The sequence below is a fragment of the Zingiber officinale genome, chromosome 10B, assembly GCF_018446385.1.
Source record: "Zingiber officinale cultivar Zhangliang chromosome 10B, Zo_v1.1, whole genome shotgun sequence".
In the NCBI taxonomy this organism is placed as follows: domain Eukaryota; kingdom Viridiplantae; phylum Streptophyta; class Magnoliopsida; order Zingiberales; family Zingiberaceae; genus Zingiber; species Zingiber officinale.
Window position 1 is genome coordinate 7,347,798 of NC_056005.1, and position 26,423 is coordinate 7,374,220.

Below are 26,423 nucleotides of genomic sequence, written 5' to 3' on the forward strand. Positions count from 1 at the left end.
TTTTTGGAACAAATCCTGGATTCGTCCCAGATTTTGGGACGAATCCTGGATTCGTCCCAGATTTTGGGAAGAATCCTGGATTCGTCCCAGAATTTGGGACGAATTCTGAATTCGTCCCAGAATTTGGGACGAATCCAGTATTTGTCCCAAAATTTGGGACGAATTCTGAATTCGTTCCAGATTTGGCGACGAATTTAGCAACGAAATGTTCTATTGTTGCAAATTTGAAACAAAACTTTTTTGTTGCAATTTTCGTTGGTTATTTGGGTCGAAATTTTTTTTCGACCCAAAATTTGTCGTAATTTTGGGACGAATAATTTTCGTTCCAAATATTTGTCCCCAAATATATGTTTTTTTTGTAGTGACGCAGACGCAGGAGTCTCTAAATTTCACGTTGGAGGTAAAATTTAATTTGATCTAAAAATATATAAATACTAACTAATAGCTGATTTCCAATACTTTCCATTGGAAATTTGAAATCTGACTTGACTTGAATGGGGAGGATATGAAATGAATTTTTAGACCCAATTAATAATTAAGTATTTTGATATGAATATTTTTGGATTTGAATATAAAGACGAATATGATAAAATTCTATACATACTTTATCCGATATCAATAAATATATATATATATATATATATATATATATATATATATATATATATATATATATATATATATATATAAAAGCTTTGGGAAAAAAAACTTTAACTTACTTTCTATCTAAAAAAACTTGGTTTCCATCTTTATCGGATCACAATACTTATCTTATTTTCTTTTCATGAAAAATTCTCACTCCATCAAAGAGCACGGAGGAGTAATTTAAGAATGTAGTAAATATTGAAATAATTTAATTTTGTTCATATATATATATATATATATATATATATATAAGAATGGATTAATACTCCCTGGATAAAGCAATCGTTGTAGTAAATGAGTTTAAGAAGTGGAAATGATTTTTAATTTAACAAAACACATACTTAATCAAACTGTTTAACGCGTTGTTGGTTTTGTACATTTACAACTTTAGGCCTCAGAAATAAATAATTACAAGGAAGCATATTCATCTCCGTCCTTTATAAAATTCAAAAACCTTTGAAAAATTGAAAGACTTTTATACCGACTTTTCTAACAAAATGTTTGTCCCAAAAAGTTAATAATACATTTTTGTGTTGTTAATATATTAAAAAAAAGTTTCATTCGAATGCTACTGATTGATTAATATAGTAGGTATTTCCAAAAAAAACATAAAAAAAAATAATGAAGCCGATATAGAATTATAGACAGCGAAATGAGAATAATTAATGCTTAATTTTGAGAAAACTGAAATGAACGATAGACGCGAGGTAATAATGAATTATGGCGTGTCTCTTCTCTTCATCTTTTGCCAACAGGGCGTGCGTTCCGCCGCCGGCCTCGAGCTGCTTCAGGCTGTTTGGCGTGGGACAGAGCAACAGGGGCAGGAGCGATCGGTTGAAGCAGCTTTAAATTCGAATAATCATTTATGAGCTTGATGCCTTGATTTGAGCTCCGTTGTTATTCTTAATCATTGGTGATCATTATAGTTCTGCCATCATGCATGTTTAACAATATAATGTCATAGCTAAGAGTACTATGTGATTCTGATGAAACTATAATTCATTTTATTCTTATAGTTTAGTTAGCGGTTCTTCAGTTAACGTATCAAAGGAAAGAAAAAATGCATCTTGATATATATATGTTGATCCGGTGGTAAGGTAGGATCCGGTCGACAGGAGGTCAAAGTGGTCAACGTTAGATGGATGTCCGATTAGGTGAATTATCTTCGTGGTCAGCAGGAAGGGTAGACAGTCCAACAATTCGACAGCTCGGTCAAACACCAAGCTTCCGACGCTCACGAAGCTCAACCAGGGAGGCACGAAGGCCGAGCGGCCATCCCGCTTGGTCAAACAGTGGATGCAGCCTCGACCTAGTGGACAGGGCTCCCTCGCCCGAGGGGGGAGTCAACCAGCAGAGCACTAGCCGAGCGGACGCTCGGCCCAGCTGTTGCATCACCCGGACAGCAGACTGGCCGAGCGTCTCTCCCGCTCGGGACGGGCTCAACCCCGCTGTTACATCGCCCGGACGGGGGACTGGCCGAGCGACTCTCCCGCTCGGCCCAATAACAGACAAAGGAGTAGTTGGCAGTATCTTCCTAGGGACCAGTGCCATCGACAAGCGGCATGATCAGCGGCATGGCCAGGCAGAGGATCGTACGATGGAAGCTTCCACTGTCACGTCAGGGATATGCTCAGTCTGTTAAGGTATGACGTCAGACATGCACGCTTTTCTGACACGGCCTTTCCAGGTATGCTTTGGGAAGCATGCACGCACGCGTCTCCTGGAGCTCTATATAAGAAACCCTAAAACTTCATCAGAGGTATATTTTTATTACTGTAGCTAGAGCCACGCTGCTGCTCCTTTCTTCTTTACTTCATTCGCTTGCCGCCGGTAGCTGACTTAAGCGTCGGAGGGTCATCGCCGGGGAACCCCTCACTGGCTCGGCACTAACGACTCTGTGGTTGCAGGCTTAGCTCGTCGGAGGTCCGCATCGCCTTCAGTTGACATCCAATCAACGTGAGTGTCATCTTCCCAGCTGCGTCCGTCTACTCACACTCGGACAGAATCAAATTTGGCGTCGTCTGTGGGAACGCACTTGAATTTAAGCTAAAGAGATGGTAGAAGCTGGACATCTCCACACCGTGATGCTCACTCCAGAGGAGCCCGATGCGCTCATTCAGGTACGAGCGGTGAAAATGGTCGAGCAGCAGCAACAAAAGGCGTTAGCCGATCGGCTGGCGCAGCAAGCAACATCGGCCTCGGGAGGCCGAGCGACACACGAAGACCGGCCGGAGCAACTCTCCATATGGGGACAGAACAAGATGTCGACCGACACTCTAGGAGAGGTTCCGCCAGCGCCAATTTCGTTCAACCTAGCGTTATTTCAAACGCCCTCGGAGATCACCCGGGCCAACTAGGACCGGGGTTCTTCGGACGAGGCCCTCGTGCGTGACACAAGGAAGGGCAAAGCGCCCCAAGCTGACTCATCACCTGAGTGGATTAACCGACAATTCTCTGAGACTATTCTACAAGATCCGCTGCTGAGGCATTACGCCCCCTTGGCGATCGGAGAATATAACTGGTCTACTAACCCGAACAACCATCTCGGTAAATTTGATAACGCTGCCACTCTTCATCAGTACACAGATGGAGTCAAGTGCCAAGTGTTCCTCACCACTCTTTCCGGCTCGACGCAACGTTGGTTTTGAAGGTTGCCAGATTGGTCGATCAGAAGCTTTAAAGACTTCCGAACGACATTTCTTCACTTCACGAGCAGCAAACGCTATCAGAAAACAAGCGTCAGCCTGTTCTCCATGAAGCAGGGCCAGAGGGAGACTCTTCGAGCCTACATCCAGCGCTTCAACTAGGTGACGATGGATATCCCCTCGGTCTCGTCCAAAACTATGATGAACGCGTTCACGCAGGGTCTCGTGGACGGGGACTTCTTCCGATCGCTCATCAGGAAGTCGTCTCGCGACTAAGACTACATGTTGAAGAAGGTCAATGAGTACATAAACATGGAAGAAGCCCAGGTGGCCAGAAAGAAGGAGGTTCCAGCCGAACCATCGGCGCCGACTAAACGACGGTCGCCGTCCAGCCATCAACCTCCAAGAGGCCCCCGAGCCGAAGGAATACGCCCACACCCGGAAGCAAGGCCGCATGCCATCCAGCATGTTGTCGCAGAGCGACCGAGGCCCAAGGGGAAGGTATGGACCCCTCTGTTCTACTCATTCCATCAGTCTGGATCTCACAACACCCGCGACTGTCGCAGATTCAACCCGGTAGCCCAACCGACGCCTAGGAGTTACCGTCATCGATCTCCCTCTCCGGACCAGCGACACCAGTATCATTGTTCCGATCGACGAGAAGAAGCAAGGCGATCCCCAAAACTGCCTCATCGGAGGAGCGTAGAGCCGGTAAGAGCCGGCCAAGAGCGAAGTAGGTCGTTCGCTCGGGAGGATGAGAACAGGAGCAATGCCGCTCGAGGGGAGATCAACATCATAGCTGGTAGGCCGACCGGCGGGGATTCCAACTGAGCTAGGAAGTCACACGCTCGACGGTTGGAAATCCATACAATAGGTTACAGCCGGGAGCAGGCCAGCGGGCCCAATATCAGCTTCGGCCCCCGTGATCTCGAAGGAGTTGAAGTGCCACACGACGGCGCACTCATTATCCGAGCGATAATCGCCAATTATACTATTCATTGACACAAGTAGCTCGATCAACATCATTTTCAAGAAGGCGTTCGACCAGCTCCAAATTGACCGAGGCGAACTGTTGCCAATGATGACCCCTCTATACGAGTTCACCGGCAATGAAGTCATGCCGATCGGCTAGATCAAGATGATCATCTCGCTTGGGGAAGAACCACTTCGGAGGACGAGGGCCACCAACTTCATCGTAGTAGTGCCCCCTCGACCTACAATGTCATTTTGGGCCGACCAATCCTCAATGAATTCCGAGTGGTCGTCTTAACCTTCTGATAGAAAATTAAGTTCCCGATGGAAGATCGAGTTGGAGAAGTAAAGGGGGATCAGCTGGCTGCTCGGATATGCTATGTCGAGATGGTCAAGACCGAAGCCAAGATCGCTCGGAAGACACCCCGGATGGTGGTAAGCACCATAACCAAGAAGCCCCCTACTTTAATTTTTGAAGAAAAGGAGAAAGTACGGATACATCCAAGCCGAGCAGAGGCGATGATTTTCGTAGCATCCGACATGGAGGCCGAACAGAAGCTCGAGCTGGTCAAATGCCTTCAGCAGAATCATGATGTCTTTGCATGGTCGACGCATGAGCTGCCCGGCATCTCCCCAAGCGTCGCGCAGCATGAGCTCCATGTCCGACCAGACGCTCGGCCGGTGAAGCAGAGGAAGAGAGACTTCAGCGCTGAGCAGAATCTTATCATCTTTGGAGGCCAGCCACATACGTGAGGTTCAGTTCCCGAGATGGCTCACCAATGTGGTGTTGGTCTCCAAACCGGGCAATAAATGGAGGGTCTGCATCGACTTCCGGGATCTCAACAAGGCATGCCCGAAGGACTTCTATCACTTATCCAGGATCGATCAGATGGTAGACTCCACGGGTGGGTGCGAGCTGATATGCATGCTGGACGCATATCAGGGGTATCATCAAGTGTCGCTCGCCTGTGAAGACCAAGAGAAAGTCAGCTTCATCGCTGCCGATGGTATGGACTGCTACAACGTAATGTCGTTCGGCTTGAAGAATGCAGGAGCCACCTACCAAAGGCTGATGAACAAAGTCTTCCGGCGGCAGATCGGTCGTAACATGGAGGTATATGTCAATGATATCTTAATTAAATCCCTCCAAGCCCCCGATCTCTGCGCAGATATCAAGGAGACCTGCCTGACCCTTTGGGCGTACAGCATCAAGTTGAATCCCCAGAAGTGTCTGTTCGGCGCTAAGAGTGAGCACTTCCTGGGGTATATCGTTATCGAGCGGGGCATTGAGGCAAACTCCAACAAGGTAAAAGCACTCCAGAACATGCCACCACCAAGAAACTTGAAGGAAGCGCAACGCCTTACCGGTCGGATAACAGCATTGTCTTGATTCATCTCCAAGTCTTCCGATCGGAGTCTTCCTTTCTTCAAGATCCTGCGCCGAGCCACCAAGTTCCAGTGGGATGAGGAGTGTGACCAAGCCTTCGAGGAGCTTAAAGTATATATGAACTCACTACCCGTACTAGCTAAGCCTATTGCCGGTGAACCGCTCCGGATTTATTTGTCTTCAACCGAGCACGCTATCGGCTCAACGTTGGTTCGGCAGAACGGCGAAGAACAGTCAGTGTACTTCTTAAGTCATATATTAAAGGATGCTGAATCTCGCTACACCAGTCTTGAGAAGCTAGCATTTACATTGGTATTCGCCGTTCGGAGGCTTCATCCTTATTTCCTCGCGCACACTATCATAGTGACGACCAACAGCCCTCTTGGAAGAGTCCTACTTAACCCAGAGGCATTCGGCCGGCTGATCAAATGAACAACGGAGCTCAGCGAGTTCGATATCCAATATCAGCCCCGAACGGTCATCAAAGCGTAATCCTTAGCAGATTTCATCACGGAGGTACAGAATCCCGAGCCCGACGCAGTATGGAAAGTATATGTGGATGAGTCATGCACCTGGCAGGGTAGCGTGATCGGCATACTGCTTATCTCCCCACAAGAAGAGCGGGTGCAATTGTCCGTTCGACTAGAGTATCAGGCAACTAACAATGAAGTCGAGTACGAGGCTCTTATACCCGGCTTACAAGCTGCTCGGCACGTTGGCACCAGCAGGGTTCTTATCCATTCTAATTCTCAATTAGCCGCTCAGCAGCTGGTTGGAGCATTCAAGATCAGTAACATGCAGCTCAAGTTGTACATCGAAGCCTTCGAAAAGTTGAAGGCAAACTTCCAGGAGGTATACATCCTGAAGATCCCCTGAGCGGAGAACCAAGCGGCGGATGAGCTGGCCAAATTGGCGAGTTCACTCTCGCCAATTATCATTACTCAACCGATTAAGCAAGTATCCTTGGTGGTGCACGTCGATCGGATGGAGGGACTCACTTTCTCGTTCGATTGGAGAACAGCCATAGCAGAGTTTCTAAGATCATGAGCTACGCCGCCCGATCGGGTGGAAGCTCACTTATTGAGGAGGAGAGTTGGTCGCTTCACCCTAATCGGGGACCAGCTCTACAAGAAGGCCTTCTCCAGGCCATTGTTGAAATGCTGCGGATTGGAGGACGCCGACTATATACTACGAGAAGTACACCAAGGCTCCTGTGGAGGGCATCCAGGCGGTCGGTCGCTAGCAAGGAAGGTCCTGCTGGCCGAGTACTTCTGGTCAACTCTACAAGGAGATGCCGCTCGGACAGTAGCTAACTGTCTGTCCTGCCAAAAGTACCATCACTTCTCTCATCAATCGACCGAAGAAATGAAGGCTTCCACTGTATCGTGCTCGTTCGATCAATGGGGCATGGATATTGTGGGACTCTTCCCCATGATGACCGGATAGCGAAAGTTTTTGCTCGTTGCAGTAGACTACTTCTCCAAATGGTTAAAGCTGAGACGCTGGTGAAAATAACTGAGCAGATGGTCCAAAAGTTCATCTGACAACATATCATCTGTCGGTTCAGCATTCCACGTCGGCTCGCCTCAGACAATGGCAGACAGTTCTTCAGACGGAAACTCAAAAGGTGGTGCGAGGAGTATAGAATCCAGCAGGCCTTCACCTCTGTAGCATACCCTCAGAGCAACGAACAAGCAGAAGTCGTCAATCGGGAAATCTTGCAGATCTTGCGAGTTCGGCTTGACCATATCGGGGGTAGCTGGGTAGACAAGCTCCCCGGCATGTTGTGAGCGATCCGCACAACCCCTAAAGAAGGCACGGGTGTAACCCCGTTCCACATGGTGTACGGCGATGAAGCGGTCATCCCGGTCTAGGTAGGAGTCGAATCCAATCGATTACAGCACTATGGAGAAGACAACGCCGAACAGAGGCTGATGGAGCTGGACTTAGTGGATGAGACGCGCGACAAAGCAGTCGTTCGGCTGATGGCCTATAGGCAAAGGATGAGACAGAACTACAATCGATGAGTGATCCCGAGGTCGTTCCAGGTAGGCGACCTCGTTTAGAAGAAGGTGAAGTCGGTCGGCAACGTCACCAAATTGGAAGCTCCCTGGGCCGAACCCTTCAAGGTCATGGAAAAGCACCCGTTCGGGTGCCTACTACCTAGAGGATAAAGATGGGTGGCGGTTACAATGCCCTTGGAGTGCGAACCACCTCCAGCCTTACCGAGCTGGATGAAAGGTGCGCCAATATAACTGAGGTGTACTTTCCATTTTTCCTGTACCCTTTGATTGCAGGATTGAAATGAAAAATGAAAGGTTACCCAAATAATCGTCGAGTGGGGACGTTAAATCCATGTCTCCATCGACGGTCGAGCGGCAGCGACCTTAAACCCCTGTCTTCACCAAATCATCGAGCGACGACGTTAAATCCATGTCTCCATCAGCGGTCGAGCGACGACTTTAAACCCCTAACTTCACCAAATCATCGAGCAGCGACGTTAAACCCATGTCTCCATCAGCGGTCGAGCAGCGACCTTAAACCCCTGTCTTCACCAAATCGTTGAGCAGCGACATTAAACTTATGTCTCCATCAGTGGTCGAGTGGCGACCTTAAACCCCTGGCTTCACCAAATTGTCAAGTGGCGACGTTAAACCCCTGTCTCCATCGACAGTCAAGCGGCGACCTTAAACTCCTGCCTTAGAAGATCGTCTCGCGGAAACGTTAAAACCCAGAGTCGAGCGGCGACTATAAACCCCGGAGGTATGATCCCGACGAATCTTTCAATAATGAAAGTGCGGTCGTAACAGCCGATCGGAACTATACAGTCGAATACTAGTAGAAAGATACCATATGAGGAAAGAGCACAAAAGGATTTCATTAATAGGTTAAAACTGCCGAATGGTAGGAGTACATTCAAAGCTCACAAAAAATATGCTCTCTACAAGCCCTTCACTCACTCAATATAATCAAATGCTTAGTTGGGAATGGACTCGAGGAGTTGGACGCGATCGACATCCTTGTCGGACAGAGCTTCAGAAATATGGCCTTCGTCTTAAGCTGGAGGAGCGTAGCGTCGATTGCCAACTCAAACGAGTGGACAATCCGGTTGGTCGCCTTCTCCAAGAACTGCTCCGAGCAGAGGTATTGTTGCTTCAGGACTGCGAAGCGACCTGGCTCGGCCTCCTGATAGGCAGTCAGAGCAGCACGGGAGGCCGCCAGCTCATCCTCGAGGCGCTTCACTTGGTCTTTAAGTTCACCTTCTTTAGCCGAGCGGCTCTCTCGCTCGGCAGTCAGCAGGGCCTTCGTGTTCCTGAGCTTCTCGGCCAACTGTGAGCATCCTGGTTTTTCTGCTCCAGGTCGGCGATGGCTCGTTGTTTCCTTTTAGGAGCCAGCTCAAGTTTATGATCGTAGGTCTTCAATTGCGCCTCGATCTGGCCCATCCTACTGGCATGTTCGGGCGACTTTTGTTGCTCCTTCGCTAGGAGCTGTTGGGCCTTCTTCAGGTTAGCCTGCAGGCGAGCGACTAGTGGCCCCTGGGAGGAGGAAGCCTCACCGGAAAGCTTGAGCTTCTTCAGCTCGTCCTCCACTTGTGCCAGCCGCTGGCACATGACAATATTCTCCACCCAGTACTACAAGCAGATAATAGTGCCGAGCGGAGGTAACTTATGAATTGATTGTTGAAAATACTAACCCCGATGGACTAGTGCTGTAAACGAGCCGAGTCGAGCTCGAGCCAGTCTTGGCTCGAGCTCGGCTCAACTCGATTTAAGTTAGCTCGGCTCGAGCTCGAGCTCAATCAATCTTGTAAATTTAAGCTCGAGCTTGGCTCGATCATTTAATCCAAGGCTCGAGCTCGACTCGAAAAGCTCGAATTAAATTCAAGCTTTCAAGCTCGAGCTCGAGCTCGAGCCAAAGTCAAAACCTAAGCCATTTTTTAAATTCTACAATGTAGAATGCAGAATTGCAGATCGTTAGTTTTCTAAAACAATCCATAGAATTTCAAAATTGTCAGAATTTAAAAACTAAAATATTCATAACCTAAGCCAATTTTTCTGTAAATCAAAGTATCAAACAATAACAACTTTAAATAAAAAATGACCAAATTCCTCTCTAAAAGAATAAAACTAAACATCAAAACACCAATTATTCATAAAAGAAAAAACTACTTGAACTGTTGAACATCACAAATTCACAAGTCACAACACAAATATATAATAAAACAACATAACTAAAAAACACAATTATATGATAAAACACTATTCTTGTTGCCAAAATACCAAACTTCATCTCAAATTCCCAACAAAATTAACCAAATCCAAAAACATAATATTCCAAATTCAAACCACCCAAACTACTCAAAACATTAAATTTCTACAGCAATCAATATCTTCTTCTCCATATCAAATTCTCAATCATACCACCTATACTGCAACCTGCATTTAATAATACGAAGTGATATTAAGCTTAACTGAAATCTTACACTGGAAAGACATGTTAAACAAAGAACTGAAATCTTACTTACTTTAACATGTGTTTAACATATGTGTTTCCATATCAAAATTCTGCAACAATTTCCATATCTTCTTCTTTGTTTAACATGTGTTTCCAAAATTCCATATCAAATTTCTACAGCAATCATACCACAATAATTACACCGGAAACAACATGATAAACAAAGAACTGAAATCTTACTTACTTTAAGAGGTAGATACTGGAAGAAAAATTTCTTGATAAGTTTTAGCTTTTTGAAAAAGTAAAAATTAGATAAATAAGCGATTAAATTCATTAGTATGTAACTTAGAAAGCTAATAATGAAATATAACTTACTTTAGTCTTCTTTTTCAGTCCATGTATATGTCGAAGCCAATCACCCCCACATAGTAGAGTCTGCACCGTGTTTGGAGAGAGAGATGAACGATAAGAATCAATAACTCTTGTCCCTGCACTAAATGTTGCTTCTGAAGCCACTGAACTCACTGGAATAGCTAACATATCAGCTGCTATCTTTGACAATATTGAATACTATATTCTATTCATCCTCCACCATTCTAAACATGAAATAAATTTTAGGAATCTCATTCTTCTTTAGACGACCCTTTTCAAGATAATCTACCAATTCAGATCTCTTAGTCTCTGAAGTTTCATCTTTTGCACAATATTCATCAAAATCATCCCAATTATACACAAAATTTTGTTGACTTCTTCTAGCACTTGAAGAACCAAAACTCTCAGACTCAGGTAAATGAGACGCTCCTTTATTAGTTTCTTCAACAACATACTCCTCATAAAGAGAATTAATTATCTCCTTAACTTTTGAGATATGCTTAGAGGCATCCAATTCAGAATAAAGCTTAGGAAAACAAAATTCAACTGGAAGCATTTTTTTTGGTTGGATCTAACGCAGCAGCTATAGCCATCAATAAATTACCATCACCCCAATATTTGTCAAATTTTTCTTTCATTTTACTAGCTAATTGCTTAAGAAACAAATCTTCATGTTGTGCATAAATATCCAATGCTAACTTTATTTTTTGAACTTTTTGAAGAAATAAATTTGAAGTAGGATACTCGCTACCTGAATTAATGTGTGTGGCTGTCCAAAAAGCCTCCAACAGTGAGCAAATCTTTTGAGCTTTATCTCATTCTTCTTCTTGAGGGCAGCAACCATAAAAGGGATCACGTTCTTTGAACATCTTAAAAGCTTCTTTGAACTTGAGTGCACAACTTAACATCTCAAAAGTCAAGTTCCACCTGGTTTTGCAATCACGAATCAATTTTTTATCCTTCAACTGTAATTGTTGCACACACTCTGCAAATTGCACACGTCTTGCCTCTGAACGATTTACATATTCTACACTTTCCCTTATATTACCAATAATACCTTCAATCTCCCTCAATCCATCTTGAACGCACAAGTTCAATATATGTGCACAACAGCGAACATGAAATAAATTTCCTTCACATGCCAATGTTCTTGACCTTTGAATGGTATCTTTCATATATCGAATAGCCAAATCATTACTTAAAGCATTATCAATTGTAATAATGAAAACTTTGTTTTCAATGCCCCACTCTTTCATACACTTGAAAATGGCATCGGAAATTTGAAGACCTCCCCTTGGTGGTGGAATGTTAATGAAACTTAAAACTCTCTTTTGTAAATTCCAACAAGAATCAATCCAATGCTCAGTGGCAACCATGTATTCAATCTTTTGAGTCTTTGACTTCCAACAATCTGTTGTTAAACTTATTTTATCAACACACTCAAGACTTTTCTTCAACCTCTTTTTCTCAATCTCATAAATTTTCATACAATCTGCTCTGCATCTTGTCCTGCTAATTTTTTGCCATTCCGGCATTCCACGCCTCATCATTAAATTGAACCCCTCTTCATCAAGAATGGTGAATGGGTGTTCATGCACCATGATCCAATGAGCAGCTGCCTCCCTCATTTGTTCCATGTCAAATTTTTCATAATGCAAAGTAAGAATGGATGGTAAAGCTGAATCAGTGGGCAAAAAACTCAACTTTGTTTGTTGTTCAGTTGCTCGTAAATTAATTTTTCTCTTCACACAATTTAATCTATGTCTCAAAAAACTTGATGTGGCCCCTGATTTACCCAATGTAAAAAGAGATTGGCAATGTTTACATTTTGATTTCTTTGATCCATCCACTGTATCAAAATCATTCCATACTTCTGAAATTTTTTTCCTTTTCTTTATTTGGAACCCCTCTTCCTCTTTTTCTTCAGCATTTTCTTGTGTTTCTTAACCAGCTGTGTCAATTTGCTTGTTGATCTCAAGATTAACCTCATTACTTTTAGCTATGACACTATTTATGGTAAGTGGAATAGATGACCCTTCCATAGACATAACTGATCAAGAGATGAAAATTTTCCAAATAAATTATAAAAAACTCAAACAATAATAAGAAGAGAAAGATAATCTACAAACAAAGGCGGGATTCACGCCAATATGTTTTTTGTAATTTATAGTGCATAGAATTTGTTAGAATTTTTTTAAAAAATAAAAATAACAACCAATTAAACTTTAAGGAGAACAAATTGCATTTCTGGACTATCGGAACAAATTGCATTTCTGGAGTCTGGACAACCAATTAGACTCTTTCGGAAGGTAAGTGATCATGAGGGATATATATCGTTTAAGGATAAAAATTTGCCATTCTACAAAACTAAGAGGATTAGTCGGCATAACATAATTGGAGACTGCACTAGTGGTTCTGAATTAATCAAGCATGTTAATGAGAAATTCATCAAGCATGTTAGTGTAAAATTCATCAAACATGTCAGTGTGATATTGAGGAATATTGTATATTTATATGGGATGCCATCACTGCCCTATAGTTTTTTCAGTCTCGTGAATGGCACGCTTCCTAACTGCACCTACATTGCTGGCGAGCACGGCGAGTTGCCTGATGATGATAGCTTTGTCTACCACATCACCATGCCAAAAGCTTATGATATGAATGATGCCACTTTGAAGCCACTATTACAACCCTAGTTTTTTAAATTGGGGATGTGGATCTTTTCAACAACCAAGTTTGTGCATTTATGGCATAAGAAACAAGAAGAAGGAAGAAACGCACAGAACACAGTGTTTTCCGAAAACTCACCAAAAAATAAATGCACGCGAGAGGTTTGTTGGGTGCGGCTGAGACTCTGAGTAGGCACGGCAGCGACTCCTGAGTAGGCACGCGCAGCGACTCCTGAGTAGGAACGATGGTGACTGCTGAGTAGGCGGCGTCGCGGCGATGGTTGAGATGACGGCGGCGAAGGGTGAGGGTTGAGCGTTGCGACTTGCGAGTTGAGAGAAATTAGGGCTAGGCGAACTTAGAATTAGAATTTAGGAATTGAATTTAGATTTTAAAAATAATTTTTTGAAATTTACAGTTTTACCCAGTATTTACCATTAATTACGTAATGACACATTGACACCAAACTTATTAATATTTACATGAATAAATAAAAATCATATATTATACATATAGCTTGGCTCGAAAAAGCTCGACAAGGCATCAAGCCAGTATTATAGCAGTTCGAACTTGGCTCGAATACTAAACGAGCCGGCTCGAGCTCGGTCAAAATCAAGCTCGAGCCAAGCTTTGACCGAGTGGCTCACGAGCGGCTTGACTCGTTTGCAGCCCTACGGTGGACATCTCCAGATGGCTATCAGCAAGCACGCCAGGGGGTTTCATGGTCGTTCGTGCCCTCGCTTCCTCCCAGATGCAAGCGAGCCTACCACGAAAATAGACTTGATGCTAGGGAGAGTTGGGTTGGTCGCATGGCGCAAGAAAGTCCTCCGTCGGCAGGCGAAGAGTGGTTGTGATGGATCGTCGCCCACTCGGCGTCGAGTGAGAAGAAGCGCTCGGTCTTGAAGTTTGGGTAGGGGGCTGGAAGGACAGCGGATCGTGTTATCTTCCGCCTAGCTGGTGGCAAGGAAGTGATCGACTACACGACGAGCAGCTCTGGTAACTCAGCCACAGACGGAGTCTAATAGGAAGAGGTAGCCTCCACTGTGGCGGGAGCTGGGGACGGGGTGTCTCCCCCTGCAATGGCTTGGACGATCGAGGTGACAGAACGGGAAGGTGCGTCGGTCTGGAGTCTCTTGTGGTTGAGTGGTACTTCATCGCTCGAGGACCCCGAGCCCTCAGCAGGGATGATGAGTGGCGCTTCTCGAATAGATCCGGGGGTAGCCGCCCCTCCTGTGTTGGGCGTCCGCTCGGCGATCCCAGCGCCCACAGTTGTGGTTTCCCCAACTGTGCCCTCTTGTGAGCCTACAGGGGTCAAGCCAAGTCACTCCATCTTGTTGGCTACAGCAGCTTCAATCTTGGCTTGCTTAGCCTTCATAATGTCGGCTGCTCAGGTGCGCATCATGATATCAGCTGCAAAAGAAGAACAGAATTAGTTAGACTCAAATGAAGAATGGTGAGAAATTTCATACCTAGGCTGCTCGGGAGCTTCGTTCGGATCGGACTTAGCCCGAAAGCGTACATCACACCCTCTGGCAGTAATTTATTATTGGAGCAATCTGGGTACCCTAAGTTTTGATGTTTGGACAAAGGTTTAAGTTAGGTTTATTGTTGTATTTGATATGCATTGTGAGTGTGCAGGATACAGGTACAACAAGGAAAGTCCAAGTGTGGTCTTGGCAAAGGAGGAAAGTCCAAGGATGAGTCTTGGCGGTGTAAGCCCAAGCATGTAGTCTTGGCAACTTAAGTCCAAGTGTGACTTGGCAATGGATGAAGTCTCAGAGGCGCGATCTCTTGGCAAAGAAAAACCTGACAACAATGACAAGGCTGATGAAAGCTCCAGAAGGCAAGATGTGAAGGATGGGGAGACATCCAAGGGACGTAAGGCTGATGGAGGAGTCTAGAAGGCTAGGTCTAAGTTGGTCGGGTGAGAACGAGTGCTGAGTGAATGTACTCGGGGGTTAAATCCTAGGATTAGGGGCTACTGTAGCAATGTTGTAGTTTTACTGTAGCAATACTATAGCGTTACTGTAGCAGTCGACTGGTGGTTTCATCAATCGACTGGTGCAGTCGACTGGGAGCGAACAGACTGGTGCAGTCGACTGGGAGCGAACAGAGGGCTGGTATTGAGCCGTTGGAATGTAACGATCAAATTTCCACAAAGGGCAGTCGACTGATGGTTTTGACAGTCGACTAGTAGGCAGAATTTTTCAACCCATGGCCTATATAACCAAGACTTGGAAGCTTGGTTGAGGTTGACGAAATAGAGGTGGTGAGCCCTTATTAGTAGTTTACCTGTGTCCTAGCGTCTCAAGTGTTCTTGTGAGAGTTGTAGTGAGGTTTCTCCACTCACAAGGAGCTACGTGAGATAGTCAGATTTTGCTGGGGAGTCATCCACTGACAGATCGGGATCGTCCATCTTATGGGCAGCCGTGGAGTAGGAGCCCTAATCTCTGAATCACGTTAAATGATCGTATAGCTTGGTTTGCATTTCTTATCTTGTATGTAGATTAGCTTTCTACTTGTTTGTTTGTATTTCCGCTTCGTAACTAACAAGTGTAGGAAGAAGTGATCGATTTGGGTGAGACGCTATTCACCCCGGCCCCCTCTAGCAGATGTCAAGGTCCCAACACTTATGAATGTCGAACTTCAGGCCGGCCAGCATATTAGCAACGTGGAGGTAGTCCAGTCGGGTCTTGTACTTCTTCAAATCTGGTTGAGTGGGAAGCCCGACCTGCTATTTGGTCCGGAAGCTCTACCGCTCGGGGAGTCTCAAGTAGAAGAAGTACTCCTTCCAGTGCTTGTTGGAGGTGGGCATTTTGTCAAAGAAAACTAGACCGATCTGAGATTGGAAAAGGTACATGCCCAGCTCAGACTGCTTGAGATAGTAGAAGTAGTGGAAGACCTGAGGGGTCAGTGGGATGTTGTCACTCGAAATAACACCACCACGCCGCACAGCAGGCGGAAAGAATTAGGGATAAGCTGGGCGAGCGGGATACGAAAGTAATTGCATATTTTGGTTATGAAGGGGTGGATGGGAAACTGAAGACCGGCCACGAATTGGTCTCGGAAGAAGCAAACCGTATCGTTCGACGGGTCGTTGGGTCGGTCGGACCGGGAGGCTAAAACTATTTTATGGTCGGGCGGGAGGTCAAAAGCATTTATCATATGCGCGGCGTCACCCGCATCGAACTGAGTCTCCATGGTGGCATACTAGAGACCGGAAACGGGGTCAGACGACTGCGAGGAGCTCGCCATTGCCGGGAAACAAAGAGGTAGAAGGTTCGAGAGGAAAGGTGGCCGGAAAACACAAAATTGAACAGTACGGTGACCGAAAAGGAGCAACAGGAAAGCAGCAATGGAGATGGAAAGGGAGAGCTTACAAGAGGGAGAGGATCATCGGAGCACTGAACACAGAAGAACCATCAAAGCACTGGACGCAGAAGAATCACCGAAGCAAGATCGTCGGAGAGCATGGAGAAAACACAAAGGAAGAAATGGCGACGCTGAGGCTTTATAAAGATGGGTGCAGTCGACCGGAGGCATCTGATCTAGGGCACGGGACTCGGAGCGCACATCCGGTCGTTGAATTTGAACCGCCAAATGTCACATCAACAGCTGTCACCTCGGACGTGCAGCGGCTGCACCGGTGACACATGGCATCCTCCCACAGGGCAACATTTAATGGACGTAGGCGCGTGCTCGACCTTAATGGGGGTGATTTATGTGTATTCCAAGGAGATTTGGGCGGCATCAGCATTGACCGCCCGGATCGCGCCCCTCCGGGGGCGATGAGGAAAAAAATCCAAGTACAAAGGCTCAAAGTGTCGATCGACCGAGAAAGATCAGTCCTACGCGGGCCGATCGGGATCCAACCAGCTCATTGGCTGATCGGCTAATCGGTCATCAGACCACTTGTCCAGTAAGTCGGACTTGTAGTCTCCCTCGACTAGACTTGAGGGGGAGGCACGTAATCCGGTGGTAAGGTAGGGCCCGACCGGCAGGAGGTCAAAGTGGTCAACATTAGGCGGGCGTCCGATCAGACGAATTACCTCTGTGGTCAGCAGGAAGGGTAGACGGTCCGACACTTCGACAGCTCGGTCAGACACCAAGCTTCCGACGCTCACGAAGCTCAACCATGGATGCACGAAGGCTGAGTGGCCATCCTGCTCGACCAAACAGTGGATGTAGCCTCGACCTAGTGGATAGGGCTCCCTAGCCTGAGGGGGGGAGTCAACCAACAGAGCACTGGCCGAGCGGACGCTCAGCCCGGCTGTTGCATCACCCGGACGGCAGACTGGCCGAGCGTCTCTCCCGCTCGGGACGCTCAGCCTCGCTGTTGCATTACGCCGGACGGCGGACTGGGCGAGCGGCTCTCCTGCTCGGCCCAATAATAGACAAAGGAGTAGTTGACAGTATCTTCCTAGGGACCAGTTTCATCGACAGGCAGCATAATCAGCGGCATGGCCAAGCAGAGGATCGTATGGTGGAAGCTTCCATTGTCACGTCAGGGATATGCTCGATCTGTTAAGGTATGACGTCAGACACACTTTTCTGACACGACCTTTCCAAGTATGCATTGGGAAGCATGCACGCGTCTCCTGGAGCTCTATATAAGAAACCCCAAAGCTTCATCAGAGATATGTTTTTATTATTGTAGTTAGAGCCACGCTGTTGCTACTTTCTTCTTTACTTCATTCGCTTGTCGTCGGTAGCTGACTTGAGCGTCGGAGGATCATCGCCGAGGAACCCCTCCCTGGCTCGGCACTAACGACTATGTGATTGCAGGCTTAGCTCGTCGGAGGTCCGTATCATCTTCAGTCGATATCTAATCAACATGAACGTCATCTTTTCAGCGTCCATCTACTCACACTCGGACAGGATCATATATAATTAGCAATTCGGTGATCAGGTTGCTAGTTCAGAACTTGAGATAGCCGCTTTCAGGGGTGACATAAACTCTATCATAAAATCTTACCTATTTAACCGTTTTTTTTAAAATAATTTTGAACTGGAGCTAGCGGTACTTTGTCATATCCTTGATTATGAATCCTTTATGTCACTCGTTGAATATAGCCCCCTAAATATAATCATGGTGAGAAACAAACTGTAGTATACGAGGATAGATTTCATCAACAACTTGCATAAGAAATCAAAAGTAATCGCCAATGATTAATTCTTACTGGTTCTATCGTAGAAACTCTGATACTTTTCTCTAATTATAATAAAAAGTTTTATTTATTTATTTATTTTATGCTCATTCTTCTTCTACATATATTAGCGCCACACATATAAAAGCACATTCCCAACAAAAAAAGGACAAAATAATATTTTATTTTATCGCTAGAATCTTAGTCACAACCAACGCCCCTGCCCCCGCTGCTAGCAGTGTAGCCCCAGCCGTAGCGGCCATGGAACCAGTGTTAGAAAATTTGATGAATTGAAATGTAACTTGTCGATTTTAGTCCCATTGTGAAAGAGCGGCTTTACAGGTGACAATCGAAGATTCGGGTGATACTAACCGAAGCGTTCTTTTGTGAACCCTAATACTCAACAAAACTCGTACGAAACACGAGGTGTTCACTTACAACAGTCGGATGATAAAACACACGTGGCACTACTATATGTGTTGCTTGTTGCTCAAGCAATGATCTTTTCGGATTGCAACAGGCTGACGGTTTAAGGTCATCCGTTCAAGTCACTGTAAATTCCTGTACATCTAACATAAACTCAGAAGTGTACACAGAGCTTCTAACATGATTAAAAAAAAAGAGAATGTAACGAATTTACACCCAATAATTCGTTGATGTATTTAATAAAGGTTCGGATTTGAGGTTGTCGTTCGATCGTTGATGTAGATTCAGATTTAATATTATCATTTGATGATTTGGTAAAGACTCGGGTTTAACATCACCTCTTAAGGATTTGATGAAGACTCGGATTTAAGGTCATCGTTCGACCGTTGGTGTGGACTAGGGTTTAAGGTCGCCGCTCGACCATTGGTGTAGATTAGGGTTTAAGGTCGCCGCTCGACCGTTGATGGAGACACGCGTTTAATGTCGTCGTTCAACGATTTGATGAAGACTCAGGTTTAACGTCGCCGCTCAATGATTTTTTGAAGACTCGAGTTTAATGTCGCCGCTCAACGATTTGGTATGTCGTTCGGCATATAGAAATCTTTTATTTTGACCTTGCATTCAGAGAGGGCGTACAAAAAATGTATAAATACACTCCTACACTTGCGCACCTCTCATCCGGCCCGATAAGGTTGGAGATGGTTTGCACTCCATGGTCGTTCGAGCCGCCTTCCCGTCTCATCCTGTAGATAATAAGCACCCGAGCGGAGCTTTTCCACAGCCTTGAAAGGCCCTGCCCATGGAGCTTCGAGATTGGTGGCGTCCCCGACTGGCTCGACTTTCTTCCAAATGAGGTCACCGACCTGAAAGGACCTCCGGATCACCCTCCGATTGTAGGTTTGCTTCATCCGCTGTCGATACGCCATTAGCCGGATGACTACTTTGGCGGTGCTTTGTCCACCAAGTCCAGCTCCAAAAGCCTCCGCTCAGCGTTGCCTTCATCATAATGCCACAACCGATCGGACTTTAATCCGACCTCAACCGGGATGACCGCTTCTCCACCATACACCAACTGTAATGGGGTCAGATCGGTCCCTTCCTTCAGTATTGTGCGGAGGGCCCACAGTAAGCTCAGGAGCTCATCGACTCGGCTGCCTCCCATATGGTCGAGCCGAGCACACAAGACTAGGAGGATTTCCCGATTGGTGACTTCTGCTTGCCCGTTGCTCTGCCGATAGGCCACGGAAGTGAAGGCCTTCTAGATATCATATCCTTCGCACCACTCCCTGAGCTTCTGACCGGTGAATTATCTTCCGTTGTCCGAGACGAGCTAGCGAGGGATGTCGAACCGATAGATGATGTTCTGCCATACAAACTTTATAACCATCTGCTCGGTTATCTTAGGTAAGGGCTCTGCTTCGACCCATTTGGAGAAGTAGTCCACCAAGACGAGCAGGAACTTCCACTAACCAGTTGCCATAGGGAAATATCCCACAATATCCATGCCCCATTGATCGAACGGGCATGCTACCATGGACACTTTCATTTCCTCAGTCGGTCGGTGTGGCATGTTGTGGTATTTCTGGCAAGATAAACAAGTGGCCACCATCCGAGCGGCGTCCTCCTGGAGGGTCGGCCAGAAGTATCTGACCAGAAGTATTTTTTGGGTCAACGCGCGGCCGCTCGGGTGACCCCCGCAAGCGCCTTGGTGTACCTCCTTTAGGATGTAATCGATGTCTTCTGGTCCGACGCATTTGAATAGAGGTCAGGTGAAGGCCTTCTTATAGAGTTGGTCGCCGATCAGGGTGAATCGACCGACTCTCTTCTTTATTAGATGAGCATCCTCCGGATCGGTAGGTATACTTCCTGAACGCAAGAATTCTGTTAAGCTCGTCCTCCAGTTATTTGGAAAGGTGATTCCTTCCATACGGTCGATGTGGGCTACCAGCGATACTTGCTCGATCGGCTGACCTATGATGATCAGCGACAGCGAACTAGCTAACTTGGCCAACTCATCTGCAGCCTTATTATCCGCTCGGGGGATCTTCTGTACAACAACCTCTTGAAAGTTGAACTTCAGTTTTTCAAACGCCTCTGCGTAGAGCTTGAGTCGGACGTTGCTTATCTCGAACGCTTCGGACAGCTGCTGTGCGACCAATTGAGAATCCGTGTGGATCAAGACTTTGATTGCTCCTACGTGCAGAGCAGCCTGTAAGTCGGCTATCAGCGCCTCGTACTCGGGTTCGTTGTTGGTGGCCCTGTAGTCTAGCCGAACAGCCAACTGCATCCTATCTTCTTGCGGGGAGATTAGTATGTCGATGACGCTACCATGTCAGGTGGACGAACCATCAACATATATCCTCCACATGACTTCTGGCTCCGGGCTCTATATCTCGTTGACAAAATCCGCCAAGGAATGTGCTTTGATAGCAGTTCGGGGTTGATACTGGATGTCGAACTCGCTAAGCTCCGTCGTTTATTTGATCAGTCATCCGGACGCCTCGGGATTGAGAAATACTCTACCTAAGGGATTGTTGGTCATCACGATTATAGAGTGGGCGAGGAAGTACGGAGGAAGCCTCCGAGCGATGAGCACTAAAGCATAAGCCAACTTCTTAAGACCAGTGTAGTGAGACTCAGCATCTTTTAATATGTGGCTTAAAAAGTACACTGGTTGTTTCTCGCCACTCTGTCTAACTAATGTCAAATCGACCGTATGCTCTGTAGATGACAAGTAGATCCGGAGCGGCTCGCCAACACATGGCTTGGCTAGGACAAGTAGGGAGTTGAGGTATTCTTTGAGCTCCTCGAATGCCTTATCGCATTTCTCATCCCATTGAAATTTTGTCGCCTGGCGTAATATTTTTAAGAATGGCAAGCTCCGATCGGATGACTTGGAGATGAATCTGAATAGCGTCGTGATCCAATCGGTCAATCGCTGAGCTTCCTTCAGGTTACGAGGCGGCGACATGTCTTGCAATGTTTTTACTTTAACTGGGTTCGCCTCGATACCCCGCTCGGTTACGATGTAGCCGAGGAAGCGCCCACTCTTTGCGTCGAACAGAAACTTGCTTGTGTTTAGCTTTATCATATAAGTCTTGAGTGTTCGACAGGTCTCCTCAATATCTGCACATAGGTCAGCCGCTCGGAGGGACTTTATCAGGATATCATCTACGTATACCTTCATGTTACGGCCGATCTGCCTTCGGAACACTTTATTCATCAATCTTTGATAAGTGGCTCTAGCATTCTTGAGTCTGAACGGTATGACGTTGTAGCAGTACATACCATCGACCGTAATGAAGATGACCTTTTCTTGATCTTCGTGGGTGAGCGACACTTGATGATAACCTTGGTAGGCATCCAACATGTAGATCAACTCTCATTCCGCAGTGGAGTCCACCATTTGGTCGATCCGAGATAGCGGGTAGAAGTCCTTCGGGCATGCCTTGTTCAGGTCACGGAAGTCGATGCAGACTCGCCATTTGTTGCCCGATTTGGAGACGAGGATGACATTGGTGAGCCAGCTTGGGAATTAAACTTCCCTCACGTGTCCTGCCTGAAGTAGCTTTTCTACCTCTGCCCAGATGATCAGGTTCTGTTCGGTGCTGAAATCCCTTTTGCGTTACTTTAGAGGACAAACATCCGATCGGACATGTAGCTCATGCTGGACTATGCTCGGGGAGATGCCGAGAAGCTCATGTGTTGACCATATAAACATATCATGGTTTTGTTAGAGGCAAACGATCAACTCCGCCTTCTGCTCGGTTCCTAGATCCGCAGCTATGAAAGTGGTTGTCTCCGCTCGGCAAGGATGGATTTGGACTTCCTTTTTCTCTTCATAGACTAGGGCAGAAGGTTTTTCAATAACAGTATTTACCTCTAGCCGTGGGGTCTTCCGGACGGACCTAGCTTCGGTTTTGACCATCTCGACGTAGCAGCACCGAGTGGCTAGTTGATCGCCCTTGACCTCCCCTACCCGATCGTCTATCGGGAACTTGATCTTTTGGCAGTAGGTAGAGACTACTGCATAGAACTCATTGAGGGTCGGTCGACCCAGGATGACATTGTAGGCTGAGGGGGCGTCTACCACAATGAAGTTCGTGGTTTGGGTCCTCCTAAGCGGCTCCTATCTTAGCGATATGGCCAACCTGGTTTGATCGATTGTCAAAACCTCATTGTCGATAAACCCATACAGTGGGGTCATCATTGGTAGCAGCTCGCCCCGGTAGATCTGCAGTTGATCGAACGTCTTCTTGAAAATTATGTTCACCGAGCTTCCTGTGTCGACGAAGATATGGTGAATTGTATAATTAGCAATTACTGCTCAGATGATCAAGGCGTCGTCGATAGGGATATCGATTCCCTCCAAGTCCCAAGGTCTAAAGTTGATTTCGGACCCGTTCACCTGCTCCTGGCTGCATCCTACTGCATGGATCTCCAACCGGCGCGCGCGTGACTTTCGGGCTCGATTGGAGTCACTGTTGGTCAGACCGCCGATGATGATGCTTATTTCTCCCCGGACGGCATTGCTTCGATTCTCTTCCTCCTAAGCAGAGGGCTTACTTCGGTCGTCCCGACCCCGGGCAGGCTCAACATGCTTTCTTCGTTGGTGTTGTCGCTCGGGCGATCTTCCCGCGTCTCATTGCCCAACGGATTGATGTCTATACCGTCAACCGGGAGAGAGGGATCGACGGTGATAATTTCGCTGAGTCGGTCGACTGACGATGGGCGTCAATCCTAGGCAATCGTGTGTGTTGTGCGACGCGAACTGGTGGACAGAGCAAAACATAGGTGACCATACCTTGCCCTTTGATGCTTTCGGCCGGCCGGAAGCGACATGCTGCACGGCATGCATCCTTATCGCATGTGGTCGCCCTCCTTCGGCTCTTGGCCCCTTAGGCGGCTGGTGGTTGCTCATCGGTCGGCGTTCAGTTGGTGCCGAGGGCTCGGCTAGTGTCTCCTTCCTTCTGGCTACTTGGGTTTCTTCCACGTTGATGTACTCATTGCTCTTTTTGAGCATGTGATCATAATCCCTGGGCGGCTTCCTTATGAGCGATTGGAAGAAGTCTCCCTCGACGAGCCCTTGAGTGAATGCATTCATCATGGTCTCGGATGAGACCGAAGGGATATCCATGGCCACCTGATTAAAGCGTTGAATATAGGCTCGTAGAGCTTCCCTCGGTCCTTACTTTAAGGAAAATAGGTTGACGCTTATCTTTTGGTGGTGTCTGCTGCTCGCAAAATGGTGTAAGAAGGTTGTTTGGAAGTCTTTAAAGCTTCGTATTGATCCGTTCGGCAGTCTTGTAAACCATCTTTGCGCCGAGCCGAAAAGTGTGGTGAGAAGACTCGACATTTCACTCCATACGTGTATTGGTGGAGTGTGGCTTCATTATCGAACCTATCCAGATGATCATCTGGATCGGTCGACCCGTTGTAGAATCTGATCGCCAGCGGGGTGTAGTGCTTAGGGAGAGAATCTCGCAATATGTCTTTAGAGAACTAGCGGTTGATCCGCTCAGGAGGTGTGTTGCCCCGAGGCACCTTGCCCTTCCGTGCGTCCCGAACGAGCGCTTCGTCCGAAGAAGATCCCCGCTATTGATTGGCTTGGGCTATCTCCGAGGGTGTTTGGAACAATGCCCGATGAAAAGGTATGGGCGCAGTTGGCACCTCTCCATGCATGCCGATTGGCACCCGATTCTGCCCCCAGATAGAAAGTTGCTCCGGGCGGGTGGCGCCTCTCCTCTTGTGCTACTCGGCCTCCTGTTGCGAACGTTGCATGATGTGCTTGCCGATCGGCCTGCGCCTTCTGTTGCTACTGCTCAACTATTTTCTGTGCTCGGGCTTGCACGAGCAGGTCGAGCTCTTCTTGGGTGAGCGTCACTATGTAAAGTCATCCAGCGTCTTCCATCCTCTTGGCTCGGATACAAGTTGCATTCCCACAGATAACGCTAAATTTGATCCTGTCCAATAGTCGAGGTGACGAAGCTGGGGATGTGGCACTCCGGTTGACCGTGTGTTGACTCCTCACGACCCTGCAACCACAACTGCGTTAGTGCCGAGCCAAGGAAGGGGTCTCCGGCGATGACCCTCCGACGCTCAAGTCAATCACCGGCGATGTGTGGAAGCAAAGCAAAGTAGCGAATAGTAGCAGCAACAGTAGATTCTCGCATACCTCCGCTGAAGCTTGGACCCCCCCTTTATATAGATAGGGCTCCTGTAGTGCGCGTGCACGCTTCCCAAGGCATGCACGATTCTCGAAGCTTTCCCTGAAAAGATGTATCATTAAAGTGTCCTTGACAAAATACCTTAACGAGCCAAGTATATCTCTAAAGTGGCAATGGAAGCTTCTGCCATACGATCTTCTGTCTAAACTGATCGCCAACCATGTCGCCTGTCAGTGGCGCATGCTCCCAAAAAGATAATGTCCAGCTAGCGATGTCTTTTACTAGACCGAGCAAGATAGTCGCTCGAAGGATAACTGCTCGGCTTGAGTTCTTACTTTCTGTTCGGATGAGTATATTATCTGGCCGAGCGGAAAAGTCGCTCCGCCGCCCTTCTGTTTGTGTAGCTTGGTCGTCAATCCGCTTCGTTCTTATAGCTCTAAATAAGGCCGAGTGGGGAAGCCACTCAGCGTGCCTTTGCAGATACCTAGCAGTCTTTCTGAGCGTCGGAAGCTCGGAATCTCGCCGAGCTATTATGATGTCAGATTAGGTCTTCCTTATCCCGATCGGATGAGCGTGCTACCCGATCGTCCAGTGGTATAGGGGCATTTGACCACCTTGACTCTGACCTCCACCATGACATTGACCTTCACCATGACAGTGGAGTGGGGTCTTCCCTCCCTTATTACCGCATCAATATTTAAAAAAATTCCTTTTTTCAAAACTACTAACTATTTTTATTAGTATTTAATTTATTTTTATTGAATATAATTAAATTAAGAATAGATTATACATGTTTATTTTTTTATATATAATGTTAATTTAAATATGCTTTGTTGAATGATATTAGTTGTATGGAATGAAGTAAATTATTAAAAAAGAGGATATCTAATACCATGATGAATATTTAATCTTTTTTTATTATTTTTATTAAATTATTATTTTTAAAATTTTTGTTTTTATAATATTTAGGTATTTTTGATATTTTTATATTATGTATATATCTATATATATATTAAATTTTAAGTTCATTTAAAAATATTAGGATTGTGAATTTGTTAATAATTATTTTAATATTTTTTTTCTTTCTCTACAAGTTAAGATTGTGGACTATTTTTTATTAGTATTTAATCTTTTTGGATTAAATTAGAAATAGACTATACATGTTTAATTTTTTTTTCATACGATTTTAATTCAAATATGCTTTTATTGAATAATGATAGTTGGATGAAATAAATAAAATTATTATTATAGAGGATATACGATACTACAATGAATATGAGTATGAGGATGGATATTTAATCATCCAATGGGTACGTGATGCAGAAGGATTTGTTAGATCTGTTTTAGTATTTTTAGCAAATTATAATTTTTTTTATATTTTAGATATTTTTTCATAATTTCTAGTTTTATTTTTAAAAAATTTTAAGCCTATTTAAAAATTTTAGGATTATGAGTCTGTTAATAATTTTTTTCCTTTCATTTATAATTTATTTTCTTTCTTTATAAATCAGGATTGTTGACTATTTTTATTGGAAACAGA